The 17,236-nt window shown below is 43.7% G+C and overlaps 1 protein-coding gene across 5 annotated transcripts in view; it reads left to right on the forward strand.

Moving 5' to 3' along the window:
• Nucleotides 1-17,236, forward strand: part of Il34 (interleukin 34) — a 66,792-nt gene that overhangs the window by 10,638 nt on the left and 38,918 nt on the right. The window contains exon 1 of one of the 5 annotated variants that reach the window (XM_005403488.2): nucleotides 13,018-13,069. The exons of the other annotated variants lie outside the window; for them this stretch is intronic. The gene's annotated coding sequence lies outside the window, so the exon portion shown is untranslated. Of the gene's footprint in view, nucleotides 1-13,017; nucleotides 13,070-17,236 lie in introns of those variants that run through there. 5 annotated transcript variants of the gene reach the window in all.

Raw genomic sequence — 17,236 nt, forward strand, 5'->3', positions numbered from 1 at the left:
TGAGCTAAATCCCCAGCCCCGGTGACCGTCTTTCTTATGTGGTCCCTTATGGGGCTGTGCCCGGTGGGCAGCCTCAGAGCTCTAGTTCCATGGGAGAAACAATAAGGCGTGAAAAATGAAGGCAAAAAACCAGTGCTAGGAGAAAGTAAAACAAGAGTTGCTTCTATTCAGCAAGATGGAAGAGTAGGTAGTTTGGGGGTGAAACTCTACAAACCACCCAGAATTTAGAGGCTCTGTCCCCTCACCTGCGAGGAGCCTTTTATTACAGCATAATAAGTGGCGGTATCTTTTATGCATCGCTGAACTGCAGGAAAATAAGAGAAGCCTCAGGGCCAGAGGCAGAGTGGCAAGGAGCCATTCTGCGTTGCCTGCCTTGAAAACCCTTTGCTAGTCTGGGTAACACAGAGACTTGGGCTCTAATGGCCACAGGGACAAGGGACAGTTTTGAGCCTATATGAAGGAGAAGGTAGAACCACAACACCGCATACACCCTCTAATCCCATTTGTGGAAGGTGTCTGCTTCTGTCTGTATCTACAGGATAAAAACGAAACTGCTGACTTACAGATAAGCCCGAAGCTGACTGCAAAGGGGAGGGGAGAACAGGTTACAGAAATCTTTTTTGAGAAAGGGTCTCACCGTGTAGTCCAGGCTGGTCTTGAACTCACTATGTGGCCCAGGCTGACCTTGAACTCACAGAAATCTTCCTGCCTCAGCCTCCCAAGTGCTGGTATTACAGACTTGCAATACCACACCTGGCTGGGTTACAGAATTCTACGAATCTGAGTTGGTTGCGGTGGGTGGGACAGGCCTGTGATCCTAGTACTCTGGGAAGCTGAGGAAGGAGGGTTGGAAGTTTGAGCTCAGCCTGGGCAATTTAGTAACTTAGTGAGACCCTGTCTCAAAATAAAGAATAAAAAAAGGGCTAGGGGTGTAGCCCAGTATAAAGATCTTGGGTTCTATCCCCAACACCACACACACACACACACATACATACATACAAAGAATTATACAGATTTGGTGATTCACTGAATTGGAACAAACAAGCCAACTTCCTCTGTACAGTGTACATGTGCTTACATGTGTGAATATGAACAAAGAGAAAGATGTAGGTGGACAGGTGTAGGTGGACCTTCCGGATGCCATCAGGAAAGGGTGACCAGGACTGAAATGCAGAAGAGCGAGTAGCTTCTCATGTCCTTATAGAAGGCGGGACACAGATGCAGATCCAAATAGCATTTATATTAAGATATATCTACCATTTAGACTAAGATGTATAATTTATTGATATCTATTACATTGTTGCATTGCATTAGTGCTACCAGAAACATCCCTACATTGCATTCCTTGTGACAACACACTTCCATTGTCAACTTAGACCCCAGAAAAAAAAACAAAGGAATTAAAAACAAACAAGCACCCAGTGAAAACAGCTCTCAGGCACCGTGTGTGAGAACATAGCACTCCCGATCTCCTTGGAGGCCCTTCTGCAATGGCTTTCAAACATCTCAGTGTATCAGATACACCTCCTGCTCCCCTGCCCAGGAGCTCTGCTCTTGCCTTGGACCCCACGAGGATACAAAGCTGCCTGCACAAAGACAGTGGTTGCCACTTGGCTCGTATAATTGGCGATTGCAAGGGGCCTCTTGTTCAGTACGGGTGACAGATCTTCCCTGTACAGCAGAATGCTTAGCAGCTGGTAGCAAAAGAGACAGCATCACAGTTTTCAAGACAATGTGAGTGAGAAGAGCAAGGTGCGGAACAGCATCCTATTAACTTCCTCGGGCTGTGGCGGGTGGCTGCAAACAGCACACTTTTTTTTTTTTTTCTTTCTTCATGGCACAGTTTTGGAAGCTAGATGCTTGAAAGGGGGGTGTTACAGCCTCATGCTGCCTTTGAAGGCTGTGTGTAATGAAGGAGCCTTCCTGCCTCTTGCCAGCTTGCGGTGACTCCTTGGAGCTGCAGTGCTCCAATCTCTGCTTTGAAGTCACCTGTACTTCTCTGTCTGTCTGTATGTCTGTCTATCTGTCTCTCTCCTAAGGACACTGGACATTGGAGTTAGGGCCCACCGCAAAGCATGAGACTAATTTTGTCACCAAGATCTGTCAGACCCACATTTATTCTTTAGAATGTTTCTATTGGTGAAGTATTAATTTTAATTTTATGAATCTTATGATACTACACAATGAGTACTTAACAGGAAAAAAATCACAAAAATAAAGTTTTTAATATTTATTGAGTGTTTATAAAAAAAGCATCAAAATCTTCAGCATCGACTGGTTTTTGGTGTAAAAAGTCTAAAAAAGAGCATCATAAATAAATCCCAGGGCTGGGGATATAGCTCAGCGGCACAGCACCTGCCTGGCAAGCATAAGGTAGTGAGTTCGATTCCCAGTACCAGAAAAAAAACAAAACCAAAACAAAACAAAACAAAAACACAGAAATAAATCCCCACGCTGAGTGTGGTGATGCACACTTGTAATCCCAGCACTTGGGAGGCTGCGGCAGGAGGATTGTTGTGAGTTCGAGACCAGCCTGGGCTACAAAGTGAGCTCAAGACCAGCCTGAACTGCATAACAAGAGCCTGTCTCAAAAAAGACCAAAAAAAAAAAAAAAAAAAGACAGAAAGAAAGAAATCCCCGTATGAACTGCAATGGAAATACCAATAGCACGCTACAAAAAATAGCCTTTACTTCAATTATCACACCTAAGACAGTTTGCACACATGATAACAGCACATCCCATACACACACATTGCTTACACTGACAGTGCATGTCTTTTGCTTGCCCGGTCTTTTGGTAGGACATACTTGACATCTCAGTGATTTTGCTGTTTTGTCAGGAGGTTACTATTATATTACACAGTGTGCAGTTAACAGGAACACAAATATCAATAAAATAAATTATTAAATTCTTAATATGTATTGTGTGTTTAGAATAGACACCAATATTTTCACATCAGCTGTGTACTTCCTTACAAAACCTAAAAGATAACGTCAAAAATAAATTCCTATCTGAACTACAATGAAAATACCAGTAGAACTGTACCACAAAGATAAGCTTTGCTTCAACTGTCACACCCAAGGCAGTCTTCTCACATGAGTACTGCATGTTCATTGCACACGTCTAACTTACACTAACAGCACGTGTACTTAGCTTTCCTTTGCTATGTGGCAGTCTTGTCACCTCTCTTTTCTTCCTGTTTTTTTTTTTTTTTTGAGACAGGGTCTCGCTATGCAGTTCAGGCTGGCCTTGAGCTCACTTTGTAGCCCAGGCTGGTCTCGAACTTGCCACAATCCTCCTGCCTCAGCCTCCTGAGTGCTGGGATGAGAGGCATGTGCCACCATGCCCAGCTTCTTCCTGTTTTATCAGGGGCTTCCTACTATATTGTACAACATGCAATTAGCAGGGAAATAAGTTGTCAATAAAGCACAATATCAAATATATAATGTGTGCTTAGAATAGACCCCAACATTTTCACATCAGCTGCTTACTTGTTTAAAAAACCTAGAAGATAACATAAAAAATAAAAACCTATGTGAACTACAGTGTAAACACAAACAAAAGTCTACCACAGAAATAAGCTTTGCTTCAATTGTCACACCCAAGGCAGTCTTCACACATGACAACTGCATGTTCCTTGCATACATCTCACTTACACTGATAGTACATATTTTTGTTTTCCTGTACTTTCTTGGAGGGCACAGTTGACATCTTTTTTGTTTTCGTATTGTTGTAATAGGTCTCTGTGATGCTGGGCCTGCCTGTTCACCTGTCAGCTCACCAGTATGAGGCACAATTTTTTTGCATAGTTCCCTGGGCAGAAACATTGTTTTTCCTTTACTGTAAGTGATCTCTTATCTTCTGAATTAGTCCCAACCCTCTAAGAAATTTTCTCCATATTTTGCACTCATTATTTTCTTTATAAACTATCAAACTATTTATGCCTCATGTTTAGGATTGAGTAAAACACAACCATTGGCCAATGCTTTGTGTCTCCAGTGACATCATAGTTGCTGCATAACTCATCCACATCTACTCCATGCTCAATTTTGTTGTTGAAAATTTCCATCTCAGGCTTGTGTTCTGTTGAGGTTTTCCTATAAATATTTCCCTCGGGGCTGGGGATTTAGCTCAGCGGCAAAAGCGCCTGCCTGGCAAGCGCAAGGTCGTGAGTTCGGTTCCCGGTACCGGAGAAAAACAAAAAAACAAACAAACAAACAAAAAAAATTTCCCTCATGGTGAAATGTTGATATCAGCAGTACCAGGTTGCTTTTCTTTGCCATATGAGACCAATGCTATATCTTTCTGAAATTCAGAGGTTGTACTAAACAATTCTCTGTGTTGGAGTTGCAATATTTCATTTGGAATTTCTGCTTTGTTCCTGTGTGCAGCTCCTGTGCTGGTCAGCTCGTGCTCTGTTAGCAAATGTAACATCAATGGGAAAACGTAAAATCTATTGTTGAATGTCACATTCCATTAATTTGGGAGTTGGGAGCAACAAGTCTGTTCATAACATTAGGTTTATTACTATATGAATAAGGACCTGATGGCTGAGTTCCAGGATAAATGTCTAAATAGAAAGCATAATAAGTCTTCGCATCTATAAGGGCATAAATTTTTATGCCTGTTTTGACCCATCGCTTTTCCATCAATCTTTTACATTCCTGCGATCACTATGAGAAATCTGTGCGAAGTACGGCAGATCTAGGAATGCTCTCAGTTCAGCTAGCGAGGTGTCCTAATAAACACATTTTTGAGTATGGCTATTGGCCCATACAGAAGGTTTTACTTGCATTTCAGCCTTTGTATACTTCACAGCATCTTGTAGCATTTTGTCTGTCACAATTTCCAACACTCAGTGGCAGCTCTGTCAATACATTTCGCCCCTACCAAGAACTTCAGTATATTTTCGGTCCTAGTTCTAACATTGGATTGTTCCATTTGGTTGCCTGACTGTTTTGCAACCTTTTGAGGAATCAAATATGTACTCACATTGCTGTTTTCATCCTCATCTGAATCAAGGAGACCTGCATTCCCTGCGTCTGTATCAGTCAATTCTTGCTCCATTTTACTGTCACAGGCACTTTGGCTCGTGTGGCCAACGTCAAAGTCATCAGCAACAGTAGCATCATCATTAGCATCACCACTCTGCTGTTATGAAAGCATGTATTTTACCATAATGGATCATCTTCATCATCCATGCATGAGTAATCTGATGATTCACTTTTGACCTCCTCCAAAACTTGTAAATCTGGTTGTTCATGTGCCACTCAACTGAATTGGTCTACTTCTACCAGAAAAAATCAAAAGAAAAGTTTTTAAAAAATCAAATCCTGGAGTGGTGTGGGTTTATTTGACCCTCTGTGATGCTTGGGTAAACACACAAAACCAGTTGGCTGGAGTAAAAAGATGGGTCCAAATCCCATTTTGACAATTTTGTGCACATGTACACTCCTTGCTGTTCATCATGCCAAGTGGGTAAACACATAGATTGCTTCCTGTATCTCTCAGGGAAAGATGCTGAGATATTTAGTCAGCTACTATTACACTAAAGTACAAATTTGTAGTAGAAAAGTAAAGGATGGGTTCACAGAGCCCAGTCTCATGTTCTAGGGTTAAGCTTATTATTTCTATTGATTGACTGATTAAGTAGTACTGGGGACTGAATCCAGGATTTTTCCATGAGCTACATCCCTACATTTTTTCTTATTTTTTGTTTTGAGACAGAGTCTTGCTAAGTTGTTTAGTTGTCCAGGCTGGGGTCAATCTTGTAATCCCTCTGCTTCAGCCTCCAAGAATGCTGGAATTATAGATGTGTGCCACCACATTTGGCTTAAAAATATTTTGTAAACTGCAATAAAATAAATATAAATAAAAATTTAAAAATGAAAATTTATAAATATGAATACAGATTTGCCACTTTAACTTTTTTTTTTTTTTTTTTTTTTTTTGGTGGTGCTGCTATGGTTTAAACCCAGGTCCTCAAATATGCTAGGCGGGCACTCGCCCACTGAGCTGCATCCCCAGCTCTACTGTGACCGTTTTTTTTTTTGAGGCAGGGTCTCACTAGATAGTTCAGGCTGACCTTGAACTCACTGTGTAGCCAATGCTGACCTTAAACTCTCAGTGATCCTCCTGCCTCAGCCTCCCAAGTGCTGGGATTACGGGTGTGCACCACCACACCTGGCTGCTGTAACCATTGGTAAGTATGCGATTCACTCACATTAGTACACTCAGTGTTGTGGAATCATCCCCACTATTTCTAGCACTTTTCATCCTCTCAAACAGAAACTGTACCCATGAAGTAATTTCCCATCCCTCTCTCTTAACTAACTTTTGTTTTGTTTTGTTTTGGTTTTGTTTTAGTTTTTTCAGACAGGTTCTCACTATGTAAATTCAGACTAGCCTTGAACACATTATGTAGCCCACGCTAGCCTCAAACTCATGGTAATCCTCCTGCCTCAGCCTCCAGAGTCCTGGGACTACAGGTGTGTGCCACTAGGCCTGGCTTCTCAACCAATTCTTTTTTTCTTTTTTTTGAGGCAGGGTCTTACTATACAGATCAGGCTGGCCTTGAGATCACTTTGTAGTCCAGGCTGGCCTCCAACTTGCAGCAATTCTCTTGCCTCAGTCACCCGAGTGCTAGGATTATAGCTGTGTGCCACCATGCCCAGCACCTCAACCAATTTTAATTTTACCTCTTGTCTTTATGAGTTTGCCTATTCTAGATAATTCAGTTTTATTTATTTATTTATTTATTCATTTATTTTGAGACAAGGCCTTAATATGTACTCCAGGCTGGCCTTGAGCTCACTGTGTTGTCCAGGCTGGCCTCAAAGTCATCTTGATCCTCCTGTCTCAGCCTCCCAAGAGCTGCGACTACAGGCATACGACACCACACCTGGTGATACCTCAATTTATATACAATTAGAAATAGCATAGTGAGATAAAATGGACATCAATGAACTGCACAAAAATGAAAATTGGAGTATGGAATACCATAATCAAGATAACAAATACGTTATCTGGTAGCCTGGGCAATTTAATGGGACTCTGTCTCAAAATAAAAAATAAGGAAAGATCTGGGAATAGAGCTCAATGTGAAGGCCCTGGATTTAATCCCCAGTAGTGGAAAAAAAAGAAAAACAAAACCAAATATGTCAATCATTGCCAAAAATTTCCTCGGGCCTCTGTGTAATCCCTTCTCTTCCCCCTCTATTCCTAAACAACCACAGGCCTAGTTTCTATTGCTATAAATTAATTTGGATTTTCTAGAATTTTAAGTAGTAATGTTTATTTGTTTGTTTGTTTGTTCTGAGACAGGGTCTCACGATGTAGTCCAGGTTGGCTTTGAACTTACTTTGTAGACCAGGCTGGCCTCGAATTTGCAGCGATTTTCCTGCCTCAGTCTCTAGAGTGCTGGGATTACAGGTGTGCACCACCACACCCAGCAAATTTTAAATAGTATTATACAGGATGTACTCTTTCTTTTGAAGGGTCTTGTTTTCTCAGTGAGCATAATTAATTTGAGATTAATCTGTATTGTTGTCTATAGAGATAATTGAGTCTTTATTGCTAAATAGTACTCTACTGTATGGATATAATTTTTTTACCCATTCATTTATTGATGGACATTTAGGTTGTTTCTAGCTTTTGGTGCTAGTACGTAGAAATACAATTGGGTTTGTTGTTGTTGTTTTAGTTTCTTTGAGACAGGTTCTTGCTATATAATTCAGGGTGATCTTGAACTCACTGTGTATCCCAGGCTGGCCTCAAACTTGCAGTGATCTTCCTGCCTCAGCCTCCTGAGTTCTGGGATTACAGGCATGAGCCACCATAGCCAGCAGACTACATTGATTTTTGTATGTTGATTTTCTGTCCTGCAACCTTGCTGGATGCATTTATTGCTTTATAGTTTTATGCATTCCTTGGGATTTTCTGCAGAGATGATCCTATCATGTGGAATAGAGGCAATTTTCTTTTCTTCCTTTCTAGCATACATGTCTCTGCTGTTTCTTGCTGGAGTCTCCAGTACAATGCAGAGTGAAGCAATGAGAGCTGGCTTCCCCGATGCAGCGGTGGCTTTTTCCTGGGTGCCTTTTTTTAGGTTGAGGAAGCGCCCTTTTATTTATTTATTTATTTATTTATTTTCTATTTGTAATTGGCTGAAAATTTAACTTTTTCTGCATCTACTGAGATAATCACATAAATGCTTTTTCTTTTCTCATTTGTGACCATGGTAAATTACAGTGCTTTTTAGATGTCCCAACAATTTTTGTGCCTGGGATCGCATGCTCTTAGGAGTTTAGCATAGAGGTTGCAGGTGTCTCCTGCGTATGCTGGGTCTGGTTCCCAGACAGACTGGCTTTGGCTTCAGCCGGTCATCCTGGTGGAAGGAGGCAGGGTCAAGGGTGGGTACAGCAGGGACAACCAGACTCACAACCTGTTTCTACCAGACCCCAAGTGAGCCACCCCAGCTGAGTGTGGGGTCAGCTTGGGGGCATGTAGGGAGCCACTCCCCACAGTGTGCGTCCCTGGTGGCCTCTGCTGCCTCATGCTCTGTTAGGTGGGAAGGCACCTGGGGCTCACCATGGGCTGGAGGCACAACCCTTGCTTCTGCTGGAGCCTTGACCTCTGTATCTGGGCAGTGGAGCTGGTGTTGTTGCCACTGAGCAGCTGTGTGTCACATGAAGAGTCTCCAAGGCAAAAGGAGCTTCCCACAGTGCTGAGAGTGCCCAGCGGGCTTCCTTTCTGACTGAAAGAGAGGCAGTGGCATTGTCCTCCCAGGGCTGCTGTAGAAAATGATGTGAGGATGACAAACTACTTAGAAATGGGACAAAAATGTCAGAAGCAGCCTTGGGATCTGATGCCACCACTCACTAGCTGCACATCTTTGTCTGTCACTCAGCCTGAGCTTCCCCCTTTGTAAACAGAAACGAGGCTCCCTGGAGGGGTGAGGTATGAGAAATATTTGGTGTCACCGGACAGGTCAAACTAGTGAGTTCGGCACATGGGAAATGCTGAGTGATGTGAGGGACCTCACAGGCTCCTGGAGACCATGCAGCTTAGGTAGAGACTGTCAGGCACTCAGGGAGCTGCACGGGTCCCCACAGTACAAGGGGAAGGAACAGGTGCTGGTGGGCGTGCTTTTCCTGTCTTGGTTCAGTTTGCAGTGGGGTGAGGCTAAGCCCCTCCGACCTAAGGCTGGCACTTCCAGGAGCCCTACTCTGTGGCCAAAGACTCCAGAGCTGGTTACTGACCACCGTCCGTAGTCTAATTTTGATTTCCCTTATTCTGCATGGCAGGGTACACACCGCTGCTCTGCTGGAATATGCAGCTAATCGAGATTGTGAATTCAGTACCAGCAACAAATTAAAGGGGCAAAGTTTAAAATAAAGGAAGATGATTTATTTAGAAAAGGGAGGGAAGAGAAGATGGATAGCTACCCTAAACAATAGAGGGTACCAGAAAATTGGATACCCCCAGCCATTATCCCCCGGCTCTTTTTATTAAGACTACTGATCCTATCCTCTGGAAAGTAGGCACCTGGAACTTGTCATAATCTGAGTGGCTTTCTGGCTGTCTTCAGCCCTAGCCCAGGCACCTTTGCCTACATTCCATGGGTGATTTGATTGCTTTCTGCCCTTTTGTGGTGGATAAGTGTGTGTGTGTGTTTTGTATGTGTGTGTGTCTGTGTAAGAGCCTCATAGAAAGGCAGCTTAGAGTTAGTAATAAAGTATGTATCTGATGCAGTAATACAGTGACCCTAGAGTGAGAATATCTGCATATGTGTGAATGCACATGTGTGTGTCTTTTTACGTACCTCATCAGTTTTTTTAGGTGGCACCCGCATCTCCTTTGCATTCTTTTGGAAGTGAGTGAGGAAGATGTTGCCCTGGTCTTCCATGTTCCTGGCTTCATGTGTGCCCTTTCAATTCTTCCTGATAAATCCATATGCTAAGTGCATTGTCAGGTGCCTTTCCAGTTCTGGTTTCTCTTTCTTCTTCTCTGCGTTTGTCTTTCTAATTGCTTGAGTCTAACTGCAGAGGCAAAAGCTGATTTTAGTAAGATTTTCTATTAACTCTTTTTGTTTTTTTGTCTTTTTATGAGACAGAGTTTCACTATGCAGTTTATTTTTTTTTATTTTATTTTTTTTTGGTTTTTCTCCGGTACCGGGAACCGAACTCACGACCTTGCACTTGCCAGGCAGGTGCTTTTGCCACTGAGCTAAATCCCCAGCCCCTCACTATGCAGTTTAGACTGGCCTTGTATTCACTTTGTAGGCGAGGCTGGCCTTAAACTCACAGAAGTCCTCCTGCCTCGGCCTCCCAAGTGCTGAGATTACAGGGTGTGTCACCACACCGGGCTCTATTAATTTCTTTAATAAAGCTCAACGAGGCTCTTGTTTTATTTTTTCCCCTGCCTTCAACCTCCTTTCCCTACATGCTGGGGCCAGCATGAACCCCACGGCATTCTCAGGGACAGAGGTGAGAAAGCACCTCAGACCTGGAGGTGGGATGAGGGCCCTGGACCTTGTCAGAGGTTTGCACCCTCCAAGAAGTGAGCTTCTCCCCAGCTAACTCCAAGCCTGCTTCCAAACTGAGAGGTGGGAACTGAGAGGGACTGGGGGTGGGTGGAGATCTACGAGCTAAGGGGACACATGGGGTCTTTCCTTCCTCCTGCAGCCTGTGCTGTCTCCTCCGGCTCCTGTGGGTGCCAGTAGTTTAGCTGGCCTGGGTCTCCTCTAGTTGGCCTTGATGTCCAGTTCATTCCGATACCATTTCCCAGGTGTCATAGGTGCTTGTGCTGAGCCACAGCCAGGCTCCAAGGTCATGGTGAGGAGACGAGAACCGGGTTCTTTCCTGGAGGCACAGAGTCAGGGTAACACTGGTGTGCAGTGCAAGGCTCGATTCAGACATGACTCCCGGTTCCCAGCCTGGCCGCCGGCAGGGGCATTTGTTCTCAACTCAGCGCTGCTGCCCTTGGCAAACGCAGGATGTCATAAAAGAGATAAGATGGAACACAACTACATCCAAAGACACCCAAGCTGGACAGCTCAAGGACTTTTGCCCACTGAGGCACAAAACATCCAGAGAACTTTGACCGCTGATGTTTATGAAGATCTTCCCACCTCATGGCCCTTGCCTTCTCTCAGACCCTATAAAAAAGCCTGCTTCTCTTTGTTCCCCACACACGGCCTTTTAGCCCTCTGTCTGCCTGTACCCAGGCACAATAAATTCCATGCCATGTTGCCCTTACACAAGCCTGGTGGTTTTGGCTGGTCTCTGCCTCTCTGCCTCACACTGTTTCTTTCATGCAGGGGCTCAGAGTGTGCGTGGCCGTGGGGAACAGCCCTGGTGGCCAGAGGAGGCGTGTGTGTGTGTGTGTGTGTGTGTGTGTGTGTGTGTGTACGGGGAGATGTTCCAGCTAACAGGAAGGAGCCAACTGGGAAAAACTCTGGGTGCAGCATTGTAGGCAGAGAGAAGGCAAAGTCCTTGAGGAGGAGCCGGTCAGCCTGGGGAACGGCAGGGTGGAGGTGAGGAGGAGAGGGAGGATTCAGGACAGCCTGCTGGGAAGCCATGGGGGCTGGGATTGGGAGAGTTGCTGGAGATGGAAGCATCTTGTTCTATTTCTCTGAGACAGAGTCTTGCTATGTAGTCCAGGCTGGTCTCGAATTTAAGGCGATCCTTCTGCCTCCGCCTCTCAAGTGCTGAGATTACAGGCCAGCTTCCTGTGTGATCATTGAGGCCTCTTATATAGAAACACATCTGGGAGGCTCTCAGGACTGCAAGGAAGGGTTGGGGCGGAGGTCTTTCCACTCCACACCCTCAGAGGGTCACTGGCTGAATCAGGGGGACAGATCCTCCATCTGCCTCGAGGTAGGATGACTGTGTGGTGTTTGAAAGTAGCCCTTCCTGCCTGCTTGCCTGGCTGTGGAGCCCAAGCCAGCCTCAGACAGGGCCATGAGAGATGTGCGTTTTGTGGCCTGGAAACGGGGGTTCTGTGATCAGAACCCTGAGGGTTCTTCCTTCCAGCGCTGAGAGTCTCTGCAATGGTTTGATTTATTCAGGTAACACAGCAAGTTCATAGCAGAGCTAGGGCCACAAATCCCTTCCAGCCTGAAGACCCTGGGGCTTGAGGGTTGGGGCCTGGGGGCCTTTTAGAGAATGTGGCAGAGGCCAGAGCCCAAGGTGTTCCCATCCCAGAGACGTTCCCCCTTTGTCTTAGTTACTCCAGAGGCCTCAGGGTCCTGAATTCTACCCGCTTCCCTCTGTATGTGAATAATTCACACTGAAGTGTGAAGGACAGACAGCTCAGAACCCTCCCAGAGACGATGCACGCCAAAAAGAAAACACTTATTCATCCAAGTAAGTCTGTGATCCAATGAACGTTTTGTCAAGGTGATAAAGGGGGTTGGAAAAATGCAGACAGTGCAAATCCGGGGCTTTTCCAGGTCATGAGGGAGCCATGTATGAGGAGATTCCTCCACTTTCCCAGATCAGCCCACCCCATAATCAGACCACACACGAGGAGAAATGCTCCCCGCCTCCCTCAGGTCCCCACAGCAGGGGCTGTCAAATGCGGGGATCTTCGCAGTGGGGGTGGCTCCGCTAACGGACTCATTTCCCCACAAGTGCATTTTTAAGCACAGCTTGGTGGTGTGAGCCAGGCTCCCTGGCAAGTGGCTGACTGTGAGCGCAGGACGGGCCGGGCCTCGCTGCTGGCTTGGGAGGTTCTGGAGCACAGATCTGGGCTTCAGGGCAGCGGGGCGGGCCCTCCTGAGTGGCAGCGCAGTCCTCGCCCGGTCTCTGCCTGCCTGTCTGAATCGCCTTGCGCAAGCCATTTGCCTGCTCTGCGGCTCAGCTTCCTCCTCTGTGGAACGATCTGGAGTCGAGCTTTTCGGGATCTGGGCGCGGGAGGTGCGGCCCGTGCGCCCCTCCTGCGGATGCTGGGTATGCAGACCTCCAAGCCCCGCTCGGATCGCTCTTGTAGCTTCTGGGTGTAATAAGATTCTAATCCAGAGGGTTCTCGTTTGAAGCACCGTGATCTCTGCCAGACTGCTCAAAAGTAAGCCAGCTGTGTGGCTTCCCTGGGAGACTTGTTCGAAATGGAAATTCACAGGGGAGGAGGGGGTTGAAGGGAAGATAGGGGAATGGGGGAAAAGACAAGTTACACCACGTACAAGTACAAATTCTCTAAGATGAATGTAATTGTTATGTATATCTAAAATGTACCAATGAAATCTAATGTTAAAAAAAAGGAAAAGAAACCAGAAAAAAAATCCAACTCTTTTTTTTTTTTTTTTTTGTCTTTTTGAGACAGGGTTTCGCTATGTGCTTCAGGCTGGCCTTGAACTCACTTTGTAGCCCAGGCTGGCCTCAAACTCACTCACAGCGATCCTTCTGCCTCAGCCTCCCGAGTGCTGGGATGCGCCACCACACCTGGCTTTTCCTACATTTTTTATTAGTGTACCTGAGGGTATGGAAGAATGGGTTCATTTTTGCAGATCTGTACGTGAACGTAACATACTTTAATCACACCCATCTACCTCCCTGCCCCACCCTCCCTCTTAGTTTCACACATGTTTTTTGGATGGGTTCAACGCAAAGTGTGTTTTCTGCTGCTTTCAGAGTGCTCTCAGCTTGTACTTCCCGGCACTTCTGCAGTGTCTTTCTGTCCCTCACTTCAGCTCTGGCCAAGAGAAAAATAGAGGCTTTGGGGAGGCTGAGCAGTTGCTCTTCCTCTTCTCCACGTCTTGTAGTAGCAATATGGATGTAAAGCTGTTTCTGGCAAGTGTCAGTGAGCTATTACATGCAATAAAACTGCTTACGAGCCATAATACTGCTTGTAAATGCTCATGTTACTGGGTGGCACACAGAAGCCCTGTTGGAACAGGAGCTGCTGTAGGTATTTTAGATTTTGATCAAAGTTTAGGAGCTCAGGAACAACATCTCCTCTCTTCTTATTTACTTACGTATTTTTTTTAGTAATAAACTTTATTTAAAATATTCTTAACCTAGGAAGCTCATTGTACATACTTATATATTGATTGTGGTACTGAGGAGCAGACCCAGAGCCTTTGAACTGAGCTACATTTCCAGCCCTTTTTATTTTGAGACGAGTCTCACTAAGTTGCTAAGTGGCTCAGGCTGGGCTAGAACTTAAAATCTTCCTGCCTCAGCCTCCCAAAGAGCCAGGATCATAGGCATGTGCCACCAGATTTAGGTTCTTCTGCCGTTTAATATTTTGATTAGGCAATACATTCACATGGTTTAGTGTTTGTTTTGAGACAGAATCTCACTATATAGTTCAGGCTGGCCTGGAACTTACCATGTGGCCCAGGCTGGCCTCCAATTTGCAGTGATCCTCCTGGTTCTGCTTCCCAAGCGCTGGGATTAGAGGTGTGACCATCACACCTGGCTAATGTAGTTTAAATATCATGTAATGAAAGCTGTAGTAAGATGTTTTCTTCCCATGCATGTTACATAATGACCCAGTGCTTTGCTTGCTAGGTAACTGTTTATTGTTTTTTGTGTCTGATCTAATTAAAACTAATAATAGGGGAAGTTGAGGAATCTTTTTTTTGTGTGTGTGCTTTTGAGACAGAGTCTCACTATGCAGTTCATGCTGGCCTTGAACTCACTTTGTAGCCCAGGCTGGCCTGGAGCTCACAATGATCCTCCTGCCTCAGCCTCCCAAGTGCTGGGATTACAGGTGTATGCCATAACTCCTGGCTGTCCTGTTTTATGAATCCCTTGTGACCCCCAAAATCTCTGAACTTGTAATATATACCTTTTGTTCCAAATCACTTTATCACACTGTTTAATAGATAGCAGAATTATTCCTTGACAAATTATGCCTTATTTGGGCTAACAAGCATTTTCTTTTTTTTTTTTTTTTTTTTTTTTTTTTTTTTTTTTGCACTGGGAATCAAACTCAGGACCTTGCACTTACCAGACAGGCACTGTGCCTCTGAGCTACATCCCCAGCAACAAGCACTATCTTTTAAAGATGCCCTATCTCTGAGATAGTTCTGAACTGTCAGTCTTTTATAATTTAGTGTTAATTACTCAAACACAGAATTTCTTTATGCAAACACAAGCACCATACAGAGTCCGCCAGAAAAAATGTATACACACTTTAGCAGATCACCATACTAATACATGTCTGTAAGCTCACAGCCACTATTTTGAATACCTCTTATAACTGTAGAGGCCAAAGGTAACTTGTATTAATCTCACTATGTCTCAATAAAGTTAGGATTAAAATATTCATATAAGTTTTTCTTTTCCTGATTTTTAAAAAATTTTTTTTTTTTTAGTACTAGGAATTGAACTCAAGATCTTGTGTTTGCCAGGCAAGCACTTGTGCTGTTGGACTATAACCCCAGCCCTCTTTTCCAGAAGTAAACATTTTTTGACAGACTCTGAATATATAAAAAATATACATACAGTATATTTGCCATCTCTGCAGAACACATTTTACAAGATAGAATATCCACTGTTCTGAGCCTTGTTTCACTGGATAGGACATATTCCGGTTATAATTCCTTATGCGTGGTGTCACTTCAGGTGGTTTTCCTTCTGTTCTCACAGACACCTTCGACATGAACAACCCCACCCCTGTGGTTTTTCAGGTGCACACTATGTATGCAGGATAAATTCCCAGGGATGGGATTGCTAGGTATCTGCATTGGTAATGTGAGAGATAATGCCAATTTTCCTACCATAAATTTAGCACCAAACTGCATTTGCATCAGCTTTGGATGAGAAATTGTTATTTTCCTACATCATTGCCAACACATTAAATTGTCAGATTTTTGGATTTTTACCAATCTGATAGGTGAAAAAACAGTGACTCAGTGTCATCTTAATTTAAATGTGTTATGAAAAGTTTTAAATCTGTAACATGGTTAAAGACCATTTCTATTTCTTTCTTTAGGCTGATCTTACACATATCATTTGCTTATTTTAAAAAATTAGAGTTTTGTTGGCTTTTTCTGTTTCATTCTAGGAGCTGTTGATATATTAGGGATTAGCCTTTTGTCTCTGATTCAGTTGTATCCAGTACTTGTTTTGTTGTTTTGTGTTTGGGGGTGAGGTTGTGTACAAGCTTTTCTTTTTTTTTTTTTTGTTTGGTACCGGAGATCAAACTCATGACCTCATGCTTGCCAGGTACGCGCTGTGCTGCTGAGCTAAATCCCCGGCCCTTATTTTTACAAAGTCAAATCTCTCTTAGCATTTATGGCTTCAGAAGGTGAAGCCATCTATTTAGAAGACGCGTAGACCATCTTTGCCTTAAGGTAACAGGATGTGGCCTATGTTTATTTCTTTTTTTCTAATTTTACATTCAGATTTTTATCCATTTGAAATTTATCCTCTTGTATGCTGGAGGAATAGATCCACCTTTATATTTTGTTCCCCAGATGGCTCTTCTTTCCCTGCTAAGCTGAGAAGCTATTTTATCTTAAGCTTTTTCCCATAGACTTTGGATCTAGTTCAGAACGTGCTTACCTCCCTCCCTTGATTCCCACTGTTTTGTCTATTAAGGTTCATAATATTTAAAAAATACATCTTTCTATATTGAAGGGATGTTCCTCTTACTTTCTGAGCTCTTTCAGGATATTTTTGCTTATTTACTTTTCCATTTCATCATTAAACTATGATGTCTAGTCACACACACATATGCTGGTGTTTTCATTGGAACTGCTTTGAAGAAAACTCAAGTATAACATACATGCAGAAAAGAGAATAAATTGTAAGTATACAGCTTGGGGAGCTATTACAAAGGGAACACCCTCTTGAAACTGTTGCCCAGATCTGGAAATCTCTGCAGTGATATGACATGCATGGAAAGGAAGCATCTCACTATAGTTTTAATTACACGAACATTAGCAGCATGTGGATCCCACGCCCTGCAGACACCAGTCACTATCACCACTCTCCTGAGAGGTAATCATCGCCCTCATTTCCTATGCCATAGATTGATTTTGCTGTGGTTTAAAAGAACCTTTTATTTGTTTATTTATTTTAAAAATAAAAGGAGGAAAACATTGACAGACAACCTTTTACAAAATAGCAAAAGAACAGTACAGACAATACAGAGTTACAAACAAAGTGGTAGGAAATTAACAATGCTTCTTGTATTACATACTGATATCTTCAAAGTGGTTTCTCATGAAAACAGATAGAGACATGCAATATTGATTAATCAAGGACTCATTGACAGTTTCTT

Source organism: Chinchilla lanigera, unplaced genomic scaffold (genome assembly GCF_000276665.1).
Source record: "Chinchilla lanigera isolate Chin_1 unplaced genomic scaffold, ChiLan1.0 scaffold00083, whole genome shotgun sequence".
Lineage (NCBI taxonomy): Eukaryota > Metazoa > Chordata > Mammalia > Rodentia > Chinchillidae > Chinchilla > Chinchilla lanigera.